This window comes from Pleurodeles waltl, chromosome 8 (assembly GCF_031143425.1).
Source record: "Pleurodeles waltl isolate 20211129_DDA chromosome 8, aPleWal1.hap1.20221129, whole genome shotgun sequence".
Lineage (NCBI taxonomy): Eukaryota > Metazoa > Chordata > Amphibia > Caudata > Salamandridae > Pleurodeles > Pleurodeles waltl.
This window is the reverse complement of record NC_090447.1, coordinates 1,234,677,229-1,234,695,401: the sequence shown is the minus strand read 5'-3', so window position 1 is coordinate 1,234,695,401 and position 18,173 is coordinate 1,234,677,229.

Below are 18,173 nucleotides of genomic sequence, written 5' to 3'. Positions count from 1 at the left end.
ACTCAGCTTATTTTCAAATACTATGTTAAGCTGAGAATAGAGTTAGTGGACCCCCTTGCAATGAATCTTTGATACTTTCTCTGAAACATTAAGGCCATTGGTCATGTGGAGGATTCAATGACCTAAAGAGTGGCTGCAAATCAAGGCTCTCATTTTGGTGAATGGTTGGCTCAGGAAAGACCTAATTCCTGTTCGTATCTGTTGCAGTCGATAGAGATTTCTCCCTCCCCCCAAGTCTGGTGATTTCCTCTCACAATTAAAAATGGCATGATTATGTATTTTACTTGATTGGTGGTTGACCTTTTAATAACCACATGATGAATGAGTCAGTATGAAATTAATGTGTATGGTTGTGGCCTCATTGTGTGGCACTAGTGTTGTCTAGGGATGGCACATGCGAATGGTGATATAGTCAACACGTAGATATTGGTTAAAGAATGCCCAGCTACAGTAATGCAGTTTATGTATGAGCCCCATATATGTGGCTTGGTCTTCTTGTGTATCTGTGCCCTCGCTGACTTCTAATTTAAGATTCATAGGTTTCCCAAGAATGAGTTCCTGCACAGTGAGTGCCAGTGTAAGGGCTTGCTTAGCTTGCCTAAAATACCCAGTTTGCTGTTTCTCCCACTCATATTTCTCCCATTTTCAAGATTCTGTTAAGGGACACAGCATATATGGCAACCTATAATCTAAACTTCACATTGAATTTACATAGCTGTAAAAAAAGACAGAATTTGTTCTTTTCACTTGGATCTGATGTTTTTCTGTTCCTTTCCAAAATCCCAGCCTTGACCTTGCTGAAATTATTTGGTAAATCATTCTATTTCCCCTGTCTCAAAAATACTTTTGCCTTTACACAATGTTAACCCATTGGAAAACAGCACTTTCAACACTTCAACTGCCATCTGATGCACTATTTGATCATCTCCCTACACTAGTATATCATCTTGAACAACTAGGACGCTATCTATATTCTTAAAATATTTTTGCATTGTGCACTGAAAAGCAGCTAGTGATGATGTAAATACATTCTTTTAAACTGAAAACATATGAGATGGAGCAAAAGCATTAAGAAGAGATGGTGCAACGTCTCAGCCTCATCAGCCATCCCTGATGGTATGAAGATTTAAACTGAGTTTAGAAAAAACACTTAGCACTGCCGAGCATGGTGATCATCTCTTTTATCTTGAGAAAATGATGCCCATGCCACCCACCCACATGGCATGGTTACAATTGAGCAGGTCAATGAGCATGCACCTCTTTCTATTTAGCTTTCTGGCAACCACTTAGCTATAGTGAAGATTTAATGTGCTCTATCCACACACACACATGTAGGATTTTACCTACATGGTCAAAATTCATATATTTACCCATCACACCATCAAAATCCTAGGCATGGCTCCTGAAACTACACCAAATACTCTCTTCATATTTTCTCCCATAGAAGCTTAGAGTTGCGCCTTCCACCCAAGTCTCAATAACATCAATAACATATCTAAACGTCCTGGATGTCATTAACCTAAGTAGTCGATAGTCTTTTGAAAAATATATCCTTTTTTAAAACTCAATATCATCTACAAAATATCTTATTGCTAGGTTCTGACGGATCAGGTCTCCAGGGCTGCAGAACTCAGGGGCAGATAGGCAACGTTTTTAACAAGCATTGCTGCTGTCCCTGGAACTACAGAACTCAAGTGCCACTCTGTGATTAATGAAATGTCAAGGTTTCCTTCTTAGGCTTTGACTTTCAGAAGGTAACAATCAAGGATTATTCTTGGAGGTAGATATGAGGTGGAACATCTAGTTGAGGCGGCACTATACCTTTCAAAAAAGATATACGGATTTTATCATCAATAAATAAAAATGTCTAATTTGTACTTTAATTGGTATAGCATTGACAACAATGCTTGACTGTTTATTCTGCTTACACCATAACTGAACTTGGCTCTAGACTTCATGCTACAAGCAAAGTATACATATTGGAAAGCCAAGAGCAGCACAGGCTTGAAAGTGTTACATTGTTCTCAGTTTTATACTGTTGTGTAGCCATTTTAGTTATAGCTCCATGCACGTTAGTTTAACACACTAGGCCGCTGTGCACTTTGACCTAGAAATATTTTATTCAGCTTTGCATTGTTATTTTACAATAACCAGTTTTACGTTCTTGTTTTATATTCATCTATCTAACTGTTTTTGCTTAGCCCAGCACTGTGTTCTCAAACAAGACATTCTTGATCACTTTGTGCTTCAGTCAAGGCTACAGTTTGGTACATTGCTGGTGAGCGTGGTAGAAGTTTAGTCTCCAAGATTCGTAGAAAATACACATCCTTACGTAGGAACATTTTCTTAGAACATCAGCTGTGTTATTGTAAAAACACTTCTTAGTCCCATTACACATTAAGAGGGAGATTCCAGCCAGTGAACCACGACTGTATGCTGATTGCTGAATGCTTCACTGCAGATGCTTTCGCAGACTACAGGCCTTTGCTCAGGTATGAGGGTTGATGTCCTCCCGGGGGAACCTGAAAGGCAGAATTAGAGCTTAACAGGCTGTGCTCAGATTATGACTGAGATAGGAAATAGTCCATAAATCCTAGTGGCAATATGAAAGCATTATTCTTATGCTTTGCTCTCCTCGTCACCATTTTAATATTGTCATTTTGTGTCGTCCTGGTTATAGTAGCTCACGCTTTGCTATCTAAAATGCAGTTGTTTTATGAAACCAGTCAACTCATACTGCTTCTTGTTGTCATTTATAAATGAGACCGAATTGTGAATGAGAGAACCGGATGTGACCTAAGTGGCCAAGACGTCCCTGAGAAGCTTAATATGTCATGCGCTCGGCTGCCCAATCATCCCTATCTTCTGGTAGAGATGAGGCAGCCGGAGCAAAACCCGGATTTAGAGCGACAGGTGTCACCCACAGTGGGTCAAACTCAGTCTCCCACACCGCGGATGATCTTGCTGCTCAAAATCCAGTAGCATCATTTGAATAATGAGAGCCCATGCGACATGGCACCGCCAACGTTTGGTCAGGCTCTAATTTTCGGGTCCTCCGGAGTATCTCTGTCTCATTATATATAATGACACCTCAATGCCGTATGCGGAGACGTCCTTGGTGCTGAGGATTTCCACCACAGCTGTGTAGGTAATCCTACTACAACTGGCGGTTGCTCAAGCTTGAACTTTAAAAGGAAACCCCATTTTGGTGTGCCTTCTCTGAACTCATAGTGTTACTATCATGGCAAATCCCCAACAGGTACAAATAGCTGTTAATATGAGACAACCTCCAACAGCACACTTACTAGCAAATGGCCTAACGGCCCAGGGAGGTCAAGTCACATTCGTGGTGGAATCCCATGCAGCATATAGAACAGAACTTTTTTACTCTTGGGTCACATTTCCATCAGATGATGGGAACACAAATACAGTTCACCAATATACACCTGCGAATGCGCCTGGACAATACAGAGCATACGCATACTTCGAGATACCTCTATCTTATCAAGAACATAATAATTGGCTTGATGGCGCCCTACCCCACACAATATTACTAGTAAGGTTAGGTCCACTAAGTAATGACGGTCCTACCTGGACTTTATTGGCCACCTATACACCACATCCTGCAGTTGCAAATTTAGCAGTAGCTGAGGTTCGTCGCTTATATATTGAATTAATAGCAATATATAGACGATTAGTACAGTTTGTGATGCAAACACTAAATACAAAACCAGCATGTGCTGCTCCAGCACATCCACATGCAGTGACGCCAGGTATAAATCCTGCGACTGTATATTCGATTATGGGTAAAGTACACGCCAAACGGGAGGAAACTCTGTTTTGGTTAGCACAGAAAATTAATACGCTGGAGGCAGTGTTTCCCCATACGGGACCTCAGGATAAACATAGAATATTAACGATGTGCTTGCCCTTTGGGATGGTCCCTACAATAGAAAACTGTAATACGTGGGGCACGGTACTTGCTGCGCTCTACACAACCCCACACGGTACACCGACACTTGCCAATTTACCGGAAGTGTTGAAACAAATTCAAGATGAATATGGGGCTGTCCCGGCCCTAGATTTGGGGATGCAATTGATGGGCAATTTTGCCACAGTATCCACAATCATTTTCAGTAACCTTAAAGGGGAAGCAGTCGCACTTGCAGTGCGCATGCGGCTTCGTGACGTTCCACAGCAGGATCAAGAACAAGAGCTGCCTAAAATAATAGCAGAGACCTATTCAAGTATTGGTTGAGATAGCTTAGGGGCCAGACCACAAAAACCTAAATTTCAGGGTAAATCAAACAAAGATACCCCCAAGCAAGCACCTAAGGGTAATAAGAAACGCTGGGATAAAAAGCAACAAACTCCTAAGAAAGAGAGTGGAGAATCTCCGCGTATAGAAACCCCACAAAATAGGTATAATCTCAGAAATAGAGATAATATAAAAACGCCTGATAGATATCAATATACTGATACACGCCAATCTCGTTCCTTTCAGGACTCATCGGAAAAAAGAAATGAGAGATGTGGGCGATCAGAGCGTAGAACAGAGTACGTGAAACCGAGACAGGAATCACAACGCTCTTCTGAGGTTTCTGTTAAAAAGGGAGAGAGACCCGCCCAACAAAAACAACAATTTAAAAAGAAAAAAGTGTCAGCAGTCGCAGTCCGACATGCCACACAGGAAGAGGGTTCTTTTGAAGAACAAGAACTGGGCACTAGCCTTGCTAGACAGTGCAGCAGAGGTCACAATAGTTTGCCAGAATCTTCTAGGGCATCTGGAGGTGAAAGCAACTGATGACTTTATACAGGTAGAAACTGCAGACATGTGTGTCTCCACGCCTGATAGAGTGTATAAAGTAACGGTACAGTTAGAAGGAGACATTGAACGCACAATAGATGCAATCTTTTGGGATTGCATAGTAAAAGTATATGACTTCTTGTTGGCCGAACAAGATTGGCCACCTGATTTTGACCGTACTTGCCCATATGGAGAAGATGTGATTAAGCCTTCTTTCTCACCCCTTGTTCCAGAGGAACTCGCTGAATCCTATTCCATTGAATGGGCTTTGGCACAAGCAACTGCATTATTCAGAAATCACGTAGGATGGGATAAAGAATCCCCCTACCATGTAATCCCAATTAAGAATGAAACTCAGCCACGACTGCAGTATCCTATAAAACATGAAGCAAAAGCACCAGTGACAGAAATACTAACGCAATTAGAGTACCAGGGTGTGATTGAACCCTGTGTCTCACCATTGAATAACCCATTATTCCCAGTAGCTAAACCAGGCCATTCATACAGAATAGTCTTAGACTACAGACATTTAAACAGTCATACACGTACCTATGCTATCCAGAATTTGCATAGCACACTACTAATGAGCAACATAGTGCGTAAAAAATACAAAACAACACTAGACATTTCCAATGGGTTTTTCTGCCAGAATATAGCACCTGAGAGTAGAGACTTAACAAGTTTCAGCGCAAATGGCTCCCAGACAAAATTCTGCCATTTACCTCAGGGGTATAAGAACAGCCCAGGACTGTTCGCAGCTCGTGTCACTGCTATATTGCACGAGATTGACCCTGAAGCATTGTCCTATGTAGAAGATATATATCTCACGGACGATGAACTACTACAACATTTAAGATGGGTATCCCGCATTGTTGTAGGGTTTGCTGAATTTGGCTACAAATTTAACTTCAAAAAAACAAAAATAGCCTTCCTCAGTGTCCTGTTCCTAGGATATGAGCTGTCAAGTGAAGGGAAGAGCCTAGCGCCACAATTCTTAGAGAAGTGCGCACAGTTACAACCACTGAATAGTATTAAAAAACTCCATTCATTATTGGGTTTCTTAAATTTTGGCAGAACCTACATTCCAGATTATGCTACATGCATAAAACCTTTATATGACTTAATACGTCCCGATTTTTCAAGTAAATTCTGGACAATTGAACATACACGCATTCTTCGAGAGTTGCAGACAGACATGCTTGCAGCACAACATTTACACACAAGGGACAACAAAACACATTTGGTCATCGGAGTAATAGCTGGGGCCATCGGTTTCACCTATGTGACGTTTAATGAAGGTGAGACAGTCCCGATAGCATACAAATCGCATTTGTACTCAGCAGCAGAACAACGCTTTGCTCCCACAGAGAAAATTCTCACTGCTGTACAGATGGCTGTCGTTAAAGAAAGACCTCTTGCCCAAGGAAAACCCATTATTGTCGTTTCTCCAATCCCAGCCCTAGAGGCTGTTACAAAAGCTAACGTTCCAAACGCAAAAGCATTACATCCACGTTGGATACAATGGGCTACATCTCTGACAGCCACTGATGTAGACTACATTTTTGACTCAAAGCTACAAACTCAGGAATTTCTACAATATGAAATAGAATATCCAGTTCCAGCAAATACTTTGCTTATTGATCAGTATCACAGAGTCATGTACACCGATGGCTCTGCACAACCTGCAATTGGAACTAAACATCAATATTCTGCTGCTTGCGCAATCGTAAGTGGCTATATGGAGGGCGATACATTTTGTCCTCTACATACCTTTACACAAACCCTAGGGGATTGTACAGCACAATTGGCTGAGCTAAAAGCTCTACTGATGGCACTGGAACACACAGACCCTGCACAGCCTATGCTGATTGTTTGTGATTCATATTACTGTGTCCAGTCCTTTAATGAATACCTGCATGATTGGCGCCAGAATGGGTTCGGAGATTCCAAAGGCAACACCATTAAACACAGACTACTGTGAGGGAAAGTAGCTAACCTGAAAGAGACGTTACCGAATGTCCATGTTGTACACACACTTGGACACCAGCACGTTGGAATACACGTTGCTAGAAATACACTGGCTGATGAAGCTGCAAAGTCAGCAGTGGGTGTGGCCGCTATAGCTGCAGTGACACGTTTGAGTTCAAAACCAGACGCAGACATCTGGGCTGCCGTGACAGCTACAGCTGATGGTACACCCTATCCTAAAGGATTTCCTAATAAATATCACTATCGGATGGGAGGTATGCTGAACGCTGAGGTTAAGATACCAGGCATAGGTGTACGAGATATCCCCAAACACAGATATAAGATCACAATTGATTAAAGCCGTGCATGAGGGGGGTGGCATCTGCCCATGCAGGTGTGGCGGCTACAATTTCGATCTTGCAGGCCCGCTGTTGGTGGCCAGGTCTCTACAAAGAGACTAAGCAATATGTCCTTTGTTGTGACATTTGTCAACAAATCAAAGTTTCCACTGCCAAGCGCCCGCTGCAGACACCCCTCTTAATTTCAAACAAACCATTACAATGTGTGTACTTGGACCACTGTGGTACCTTAACACCTGATAGTGCATACAAATATATCTTAGTCGCTGTTGATTCATGCTCCAGATTTGTATGGGTGTGGCCACAACGCTTGGCTGACGCTTGGACTGTTATTAAAGATTTGCGAATCTTTATTGGTGCATATGCAGTTGCGGCTTTCCATTTGGACCAGGGCCCTGCTTTCGCCTCAAGGGCATTCAGGGACGCCATGGCTTCGTTGGGGGTCCAACTCCAGTACTCGTCTCCATTTCACCCAGAGGGAAATATTGTTGTGGAGCGATTAAACTTTGATTTAAAGCAATCCTTAACAGCCAGAGTCTTAGGGATGGGTCCTAGTTGGCTTAATCACCTGTATGGAATCCAGAGAGCACTAAATAACCTGCCTAGAAGGTCCCTGGGGGGTCGTACTTCATTTGAGTGCCTGTTCGGAATTCAAATGTATGTTCTGGATCTTGATGGTCCTGGCGTGGAGGCAGCAGAAACACCTTTTGACATAAATAAACGTGTCACTGTCTTACAGGAATTGCAACAGTTCTGGGATGATAATTCTTCCAAAAGTGCCGCCTCCACAGGAATTAAGGATGTGCCTGTAACATCTACCGGCTGAATTCCCAGAGTTGGGAATCTTGTACGTGAAAAAGGAATTTGGCCCTTCTTATCGAGCACCAGTCCCTGTACTAGGGATACACAGTACCAGAACTGTCATTCTACCAACGTTGGCAGGTGCCAAAGAAAATCATTTTGTCTCTATTGACAATGTCAAACTACACTATGTGGCCGATCCTGCACAGCCGACCAAGAGGAACATCCAGTACTTCCCGAATCCCTCTCACTACTGGCGAAGAAGTGCCTCTACAAGTTGTTTACACCAACACCGACACCTCTCCAAGCATGGGGAGGGTGGAAGATGATCTTGCATTAGTTCCACTAATGTCAACTAATTTAGAAACATTTGACAAAGTCAACTCGACTTCAAGTCAAGCGGATGGTGCTGCCTATAGTGTGCCACCACAGGAAACACCAATTCCACCACTGACAACGGCTCTGCCATTTGCAGGAACTGCCTCTGGTTAATTTGCCGACTTCAACGATGATTTCTCAGACTCATTCGCCTCTTCGACAGCTGATTTGTCAAGTACACGTAAGCTAACAAACTGTCTTAAAGAAACTTATTTTATTTTTCCATGGAATTATCTATGGATCTCTTTGACTGTCCTAGCCTCTCTACTTTGGATTGGTTATGTCATTATTCTTGCTAATACATGGTCATTCTTTACCTGAAAGATCGACAGTTAAACTGCTGGAAGAGGTTTTGAAACCACATTTTTCTTCACATAATGTGAACATTTCCGCAGTGCCAATTCCTGATGGGATTGTTTGGGACAAAGTAATGTTTGACATATATGGTCCAACGGAAGTTATTCAAATACCGTATGAGTTCAAATTATCAATGAATGATTTAGTGATACCAGCCATTGTTTCTGATGATTGGGATGTGAAAACAGTTGATTCTATGATGACTGAATTGCAATATTATACTGTCTTTGAAAACGAAGATGTTTACCAATTTAAAGAAAATTATGGTGATACGTTTTGGTATAATTACTATGGGTGCCATTTCATACATAGAGCGAGCAGTCCCAAAACTGTATTTAATTACACACAATGGGAACATTGCCCAACTCCACTGCAAGGGAGTTCCAAAACATATTATTTTAAGGTACCACCTACTAAGGATATGCACATGTTGTTGACCAATGCAAAATTTATATATTCGGAATCCTTTGTTTCCCGGTTATCAATAGAAGGCTATGAATATTGGTCCAAATCAATTGATCTGAAAAGTGTCTGGGGAACAAAAAGTTGGCAAATTAAGGGGAAAGAAACATTGTTTAGAGCATGCCTCATTCCTGTACAAATGATCTTTTTAAATGAAAAAGTGCAACAAACGAGCTGTTTAGGCTTAGCAACAATCCAGGAATTAAACATGCCCAGTATACCTGCCCCCGCAAGATTTTACAAATGGCAAAAATATACAAATGCAACTGAAGATGAGCTTGATGAGTGGGTCCAGAATGGTACGTTTAATGCTTCACTGACACGTCCTGGCGGGTGGTTATTGTGGCCAATAGATATCAATGGGTGTCATCAACGTTTTATTAACTCCTCGAAGGGTTTTAGGACGAGTAGGCCAGACCCTTGCTATATATCACCAGAGCATGCAGACATAATTACAACATATAGTGTGGGAAAATTATGCCAACAGTGGCTAAAATTATCCTCACTGAACGCGGTTAGAGAACACCTTAATCTCCTGTCTAACTCCATTGACTTACACGATTTCTTGTCAGGCCCTAGAACACCATGTAAGAAGCGTTTTTTATATGCAGTACACATTGAGATTTGGAAACTTTCCCAACAAGATGCTGCTGCCTGGTTAAAGCAAATATATCAGGAATTTTTTTTAAAAAGCATTAGCTGTTGTAGATAATGGGATTAACACTTTGTCCAACCGGATATATACCATTAATAATATTGGTGGTCATTACAACCCTGGCGGACGGTGTTAAAGCGGCGGTAAGACCGCCAACAGGCCGGCGGACAAAAAAAGAGAATTATGACCCTGGCGGGAGCCGCCAGCAAAGACAGCCACTTTAACACACCGCCCGCCACGGTGGTACAGACAAGCAGCGCGGCGGTCACCGCCAACAGACAGGCGGAACACAATGTATCCTGCGAAAGTATCACAACCCGCCAATCCGGGCCGGATTCACCGTGGATAAAAACACGGCGGAAACAGCTTTGGCAATGGGAAAACGCTCACCTGAACACATCCCACGAGGAACGAGGACTCCATGGACCCGGAACTCCAAATACTCCCTGCCCTTGTGTTTCTGCTCCTCTACGACCATCATCTACGTAGGCGCCGAAGACAACGGTGAGTACTGCACCTACGACATGGGGGAGGCAAAAGTTAGGGGGACACCCACCAAACATCCCCACCCCCACCCCCAACCTCGCATTATACAACATACACACCAATGCAGTCACAAAAATCACAGCAACAACCTACAATCCCCCCGGAAGAATGAAAAGATATGAAAATCAGTCATAATTATATACAGTACGAGAAGTAGTGCAGATATGTACACAACAATGTCCGTGCACCAACAGTCCAAAAATGCATGGGCGAGGCCCACAAAGGATACCTGACCACAATCGGAGAGAACACTGCTGGGGCATCAGATAGAAATACTACAGGCACCTCAGGGGGAGGGGAAGGGGGGGCACCTCAGCCGGATGACTGCAAAGCCAGATTCACGATGGGTCTCCATGCCCATTTATGTATCCTGGGGAGTGCAAAGCCACAGTCTTTCAAGTCTCTACAGTGGGTGGGGTGCCCACTGTGCCATGCTGGGGAGTGCGAAGCCACAGTCTCTTAAGTCTCTACAGTGGGTGGCTTGCCCACTGTGCCATCCTGGGGAGTGCAAAGCCACAATCTCTCAAGTCTCTACAGTGGGTGGGGTGCCCACTGTGCCATCCTGGGGAGTGCAAAGCCACAGTCTCTCACGTCTCTACAGTGGGCGGGGTGCCCACTGTGCCATCCTGGGGAGTGCAAAGCCACAGTCTCTCAAGTCTCTACAGTGGGTGGCTTGCCCACTGTGCCATCCTGGGGAGTGCAAAGCCACAGTCTCTCAAGTCTCTACAGTGGGTGGGGTGCCCTCTGTGCCATCCTGGGGATTGCAAAGCCACAGTCTCTCAAGTAGATGCAGGTCTCCACTGGTACTGGGGGAGACTGGTGCCCAGAGTGCTTCATCCTGTGCAGGACAGACAGAGTGGATGCAGGCCTCCACTGGTTCTGGAGGGGGACTGGTGCCCAGACTGGATGAATCTCCCCGTGAAAGTTCCTGTCCTGTCACTGTCCCAGCTGCACATGGGATAAGGATGCCTGATGTGGCAGTCTATTCATTCCTACCCGGTGCTTGCCCTGTTCAGCAGTGCTTCAACATGGCGGTTCAGGACTGTTCAGCGGTGCTTTGCCATGGCAGTCTTTGCCCTGTTCAGCGGTGCTTTGCCATGACGGTCTTTGCCCTGTTCAGCGGTGCTTTGCCATGGCGGTCTTTGCCCCGTTCAGCGGTGCTTTACCATGGCGGTCTTTCCCCTGTTCAGCGGTGTTTCGACATGGCGGTTCAGGACTGTTCAGCGGTGCTTCGACATGGTGGTTCAGGACTGTTCAGCGGTGCTTTGCCATGGCGGTTCTGATACGGACATTGGTGTGTGGCATGACGTTCCCTACACTGGGCATTGGTGTGTGGCATGACGTTCCATCATAGCCCACCTGGGCTGTGGCAGCCGGGGCCCTCCTGGGCTGTGACTCCGGCGGTGGCGGTGGTCTCCTGACCAGTGACGATACTTGTGCCCTCCTGGGCTGTGACTCCGGTGGTGGTCTCCTGACCAGTGACGATACTTGTGCCCTCCTGGGCTGTGACTCCGGCAGTGGTTTCCTGACCAGTGGCGATACTTGTGCCCTCCTGGGCTGTGACTCCGGCGGTGGTCTCTGGACTAGTGACGATACTTGTGCCCTCCTGGGCAATGAATCTGGCGGTGGTCTCCTGACCAGTGACGATACTTGTGCCGTCCTGGGCAGTGACTCTGGCGGTGGTCTCCTGACCACTGACGATACTTGTGCCCTCCTGGGCTGTGACTCGGGCGGTGGTCTCCTGACCAGTGACGATACTTGTGCCCTCCTGGGCTGTGACTCCGGCGGTGGTCTCCTGACCAGTGACGATACTTGTGCCCTCCTGGGCTGTGACTCCGGCGGTGGTCTCTGGACCAGTGACGATACTTGTGCCCTCCTGGGCTGTGACTCCGGCAGTCGTCTCCTGACCAGTGACGATACTTGTGCCCTCCTGGGCTGTGACTCGGTCGGTGGTCTCCTGACCACTGACGATACTTGTGCCCTCCTGGGCAATGACTCCGGCGGTGGTCTCTGGACCAGTGACGATACTTGTGCCCTCCTGGGCTGTGACTCGGGCGGTGGTCTCCTGACCACTGACGATACTTGTGCCCCCCTGGGCAATGACTCTGGCGGTGGTCTCTGGACCAGTGACGATACTTGTGCCCTCCTGGGCTGTGACTCCGGCGGTGGTCTCCTGAACACTGACGATACTTGGGCCCTCCTGGACAATGACTCTGGCGGTGGTCTCGGGACCAGTGACGACGGTGCTGGCGGTTGTGTCTCGACCACCGGAAATGATGGCGCACTTCTCCGCCGTGACACTCACAACAGGCTGGGCAGACTTCCTCTGGCCCTTACCCACCTTTGGTGGAGTCACAGCTGACTCTCCAATCCCCTTGGAACCCATGTGAGTTGTTTTCCCACCAGGAGTCTTCACACGGTCCCGTCGTCCACTCTCCAATTTTAGAGCCTTTACAGGGGGTGGGCTGACAGTGCCTTGGCTCCGGGTCATACTGCCTGCCCTTGTGGCCGGTGCACTCCATAAACGTTGAACAGGCACCACTGGTATTGGAGGCTTTTTGGCTGAGGCGCTACGACGGGACTGATGAATTGGAGGGGGGGTGGGGCAAAAAGGTCAACTTTACAGAGTGACAGTTTCTGACGAACACTGGGATGGGTAGTTGGAGGGGGCCTGGGAGTGGAGGAAGAGGAGGTGGTTGTCGGAGGTGTCACTTTAGGTGTTTTGGGTGCAGGTGCAGGTACTGGAGGCTGTCGTGAGGTGGATGGATGTTGGCTGAGTGATTGCCGGCGTTTGTGTACTTTTGGAGGGGGCGTCACAGACACACTGGGAGAGGACACAGGGGACGTGTAAATGGGAGTGGAGGTGGTGAGTGCAGGTGAGCGGCTTGTGGTGCTGGGTCTCCTTTTGCGATTCATGGTGCCTGTAGATGTGGTGCATGCAGGTGTGTGTGTAGACAAGACTGGGAGGGAGGAGGGAGAAGAGGAGGAGGGGGACACAGTGGAGGCAGTGGATGTTGCTGTGTCTGTACGTGGGTGAGGCTTGCGTGAGTGCCTGTGGGTTGTGTGGTGCCTATGTTTGCTTGAGCTACCTGTGTGTGCTGACTTGTATGCATGCTGGTCTGTAGGTGTGCTTGGGATGGGCTGGGGTACAGGAGATTGGGTCTGGGTGGAGGAGGTTGGAGGGGGGAGGCTAGACACAGGGACAATGGCTGCCATCAGTGCTGAGGCCAGAGATTGCAGGGTTCGCTGAAGGACAGCCTGACCAGAATGAATGCCCTCCAGGAATGCATTACTGTGTTGCAACTCTTGTTCTACACCCTGGATGGCATTCACAACGGTAGACTGTCCAACAGTGAGTGACCTGAGGAGGTCAATGGCCTCCTCACTGAGGGCAGCAGGGGTGACTGGGGCAGGGCCTGAGGTGCCTGGGGCGAAGGTGATGCCCACCCTCCTGGGTGAGCGGGCACGGGGCGAACGCTGAGGGGCTGCTGGGAGGGCGGTGCTGGTAGGGGAGGTGGCGGCTGTACCTGTAGAAGTGGGGCGCACAGATGGTGCCGCCACCACAAGGGAGCACCCATCAGCGGATGAGTCCGTGTCGCTGGTTGGTGATCCGGTGGCCGACGTGAAGCTCCCCTCGCCCTCCGTCCCACTGGTGCATTCAGAGTCCGTGGTGTGGCCCTCCATGGCCATGTGGGATGCAGCTCCGTCGTGCTCCGGTGCCACTGTACCTCCGCCTGATGATGCTGATGTACAAAAGGACAGGGAGAGCAGAAAAAGGGGGGGAGACAGAAGAAAGAGAGTTTTAGTGCATGGCATACCGCTACCGTTGGCGGACAAGACAGACACAGCAGCCCCCTGCATTACGCCGTGCTCCTGCCCTCTGCACATGCAATTCCTGGGATATGGCCTACATGGCAATGGTGGACATCTGCGCACATGGATGCCACAGGGGTAACTATACCTCGACTTGGCACTCTGCTGAGGTGGGGTAGAGTGCCACATGGCCTACATTACGGAGGGGCCTTGCCTACCGAACTCGCCCAGGCCTAGGGACACCCACAGCCCACCTCCCCCACCCAGACACCTCCACTGTGCGCAAAGTCCGCAGAATGAGAGTGTACTCACCCCCTTGTGTCTGCTGTGATGCCCTCAAGTGCCCATCCAACTCCGGGTAGGCCACCGCCAGGATCCGGAACATCAGGGGGGTCATGGTGCGACGGGCACCCCTCCCACGTTGGGAGGCCATCCCCAGCTGAGCCTCCGCCGTCTTCTTGCTGCAGCGGCGAATGTCCTCCCATCTCTTACGGCAGTGGGTGCCCCGTCCCTGGTGGGCCCCCAGGGTCCGGACCTCATTGGCGATGGCACGCAAATGTCCCTCTTCTGGTGGGCTCTGACCTACATGACATGCACAAGGAAAGAGAACAGTCATTAACAACTGCACCGTCGTTGTGAGTGGCCCCCTCCCTACTCTGGCCATGTGGCCCATTCATTCCCATGCATTAATGTACTATGAACTCTGACCCCTTCCCTCTTCCAACCAGCCCTCTCCACCCAGGCCTAGCCCATACCACGGGCTCCCTGTGTACTAACCTGTTGGTCTGGAGGACCGTAGAGTAGCGTGTACTGGGGGAGGACCCCGTCTACCAGTTTCTCCAACTCCTGTGCAGTGAAGGCAGGGGCCCTTTCCCCAGACGCAGGAGCCATCGTCGCTTCCAGACCGAGGTCACAGCAGCACTTGCAGCATAGGTCCTCTCCTGTCGAAGATCAGGTATCTATTGATTGAACAGATAGAAAATGGCGGTCACGTCCGCGGCGGTGCGCATCATCACCGCCGGCGCACCTGTTCATTGGCTCCTGGGACCCATAGGGTCCAAAGTTAACCAATGCAGCATTGCGCCGCGGTCTACGACCGCCTACCGCGACGGTGTGCAACGCCAGCGCAGTTACCCCACTATCCCATTGTCCCAGTTTAGAGGTCAGGCAGCCGCCATTTCAGGGGCCCACATGGCTTAATTTACCTCTGCGTCACACATAGCTAGGCCTACACTCAACACACATACAGGAAGGGTTCTGTGGGTGGTGTAGTCTTGTGTGTAACTGTGGGTACATACCTGGAGGAATAATGACTGATTCTTCGCTGTTATCCTTCGTAGGCACTGTCAGCTGGGACAGTTGAGAAGATGGCGGAATCCTCTGGTGTACCGACCACTGGTGGACCTGTTGACAATGGAAGAGCGACATGTCATCGTCACCTACCGGTTTGACCGTGCCACAATCCAGGAACTATGTACCCAGTTGGAGCCAGACCTGATGTCACCAATCCGCCATCCGACTGGAATCCCCCCTGACGTGCAGGTGCTGTCAGTGCTCCATTTCCTTGCAAGTGGGTCTTTTCAGACAAAAGTGGCCATGGCATCAGGGATGTCCCAGCCTATGTTTTCAAACGTGTTGTCCAGAGTGCTTCTGCCCTGCTGAAACACGTACGGAGATACATCATTTTCCCTGAGGTGGCAGATTTGGCTACAGTGAAAGGTGACTTCTATGCCCTTGGACATATCCCCAACCTCATAGGTGCCATTGATGGCACCCATGTAGCTCTGGTCTCCCCACACAGGAGTGAACAGGTGTATAGGAACAGGAAGAGGAATGAATGTCCAGATGGTATGTTTGGCAGACCAGTACATCTCGCAGGTAAATGCTATGTTCCCTGGCTCAGTGCATGACGCCTTCATCCTGCGAAATAGCAGCATCCCTGATATGATGGATCAACTCCAGAGGCACCGTGTATGGCTATTGGGGGACTCTGGTTACCCCAACCTTTCCTGGCTATTGACCCCAGTGAGGAATCCCAGGACCAGGGCAGAGGAACTCTACAATGAGGCCCATGGGCGGACTAGGAGGGTGATCAAACGCACCGTCGGCCTCCTGAAGGCCAGGTTCAGGTGCCTCCATATGACAGGTGGATCCCTATTCTACTCACCGAAGAAGGTGTGTGAGATCATCATCGCCTGCTCCATGCTCCATAATTTGGCTTTGCGACGCCAGGTGCCTTTTCTGCAGGAGGAAGATCCAGATGACGGTGTTGTTGCAGCTGTGGAGCCTGTGGAGCCTGTGGACAGTGATGAGGAGGAAGCTGAGGAAGAAGACAACGACAACAGGGAGTCAGTCATACAGCAATATTTCCAGTGACACACAGGTGAGAACATTTTCATGTTTAACATTACATTAACTTTCACACGTCTACCTCTATCCGGTTTGTCGATTTCAAACACTATTTGGTAACTGAGTTGTACCTTTCCATTACGGTTTCACAGGTGTGGTTACCAACGTGTCATCTGCTTGCATCCTTCAAGGACTTGTGATGTGTGACATAGGTATGTTAGCCTTACAATGGGAAACGCATTATGACACTGTCATTGATAATACATAATTAGTAAATCACAGATTGACTCAAGATTGTTTTGTGTTTCAAGGGTGTTTATTGAAGTGCTCAGAAATGTGAGGGGGTTGTAAAAAGAGGATGGGTGATGGCGTAGGAATGTCCATGGCAGAGTCCAGTCTATTAGTCTCACAGATGCACTGCCCATATGGGCATAGGAAGTGGAGCTGGGGCAGTTTAAGTATGGACAGGGTAACAAGGTGGTACAGTGGGAGGACAAACAGGGTGGTCTCATTTCCTGGCGGGGGTCTTGCCATCTTGCTCTGTCCTGTTCCTGGATCTCAGGGACCGATTGCGTGGTGGTTGTCCGTCTGCAGGGGGTGGGGTGCTGGTGTGTTGGTCCTGTGACGGGGCGACCTGTCCACTAGCGCCGGCGGAGGTGGTGGGCAGTTCATCGTCCTGGCTAGTGTCAGGGGCCCCTTGGAGTGCCACGGTGTCCCTCATGGTGTTCTGTATGTCCTTCAGCACCCATACGATGGTGCCCAAGGCGGAGCTGATAGTCCTGAGCTCCTCCCTGAACCCCAAATACTGTTCCTCCTGCAGTCACAGGTTCTCCTGAAACTTGGCCAGGACCATCGCCATCGTCTCCTGGGAGTGGTGGTAGGCTCCCATGATGGAGGAGAGGGCCTCATGGAGAGTGGGTTCCCTTGGCCTGTCCGCCCCCTGTCGCACAGCAGCCCTCCCAGTTCCCCTGTGTTCCTGTGCCTCCGTCCCCTGGACCGTGTGCCCACTACCACTGCCCCCAGGTCCCTGTTGTTGTTGGGGTGGTGGGTTATCCTGGGTTCCCTGTAGTGGTGGACACACCGCTGATTGACCTGTCCTGGGTAGGGAGGTTTGGGCCCGCTGGGTGGGTGCTGTGCTGGTGTTACCAGAGGGTGGAAGGTCAGTGTTGGGCTGTGCCTGTGCAAGGGGAACCGACTGTCCCGAGGCCCAAGATGGTCCTGGCTGGTCATCAGGATCCAGTAGGGCAGAGCTGCTATCTTCACTGTGGGCCTCTTCTGGGGGTGGAGTGGTGTTGTCTGGACCCTCTGGTGTGGTGACGGTCCTTCGGGTTCCTGCAGGGGCATAAGAGCATGATTATTGCATGTGTGTGTGATGGTGTGCAATGGGTGGGTGTCTGTGTACCCCAGTGCAAGCATTCCTGTGTGGGGGCTTGTGTGATAATGGTTAGGGGGTTGTTCTGGGTATGTGCAGTGAGCATGCTTTAGTGAGGGGTGACCATGCTTTGTTGCGTCATGCAGGGCTTTGTGTTGGGATGTGTGGTTTGTATTATTAGTACATTAGTGAGGAGTTGGAGTGATAGGGGAGGGGGTGAGGGTGGGGGTGTGTGAGAGCATGCAGGTAGGGTGGGGGATATGATAGTTAAGATTTGACTTACCAGTGTCCCATCCTCCACCGACT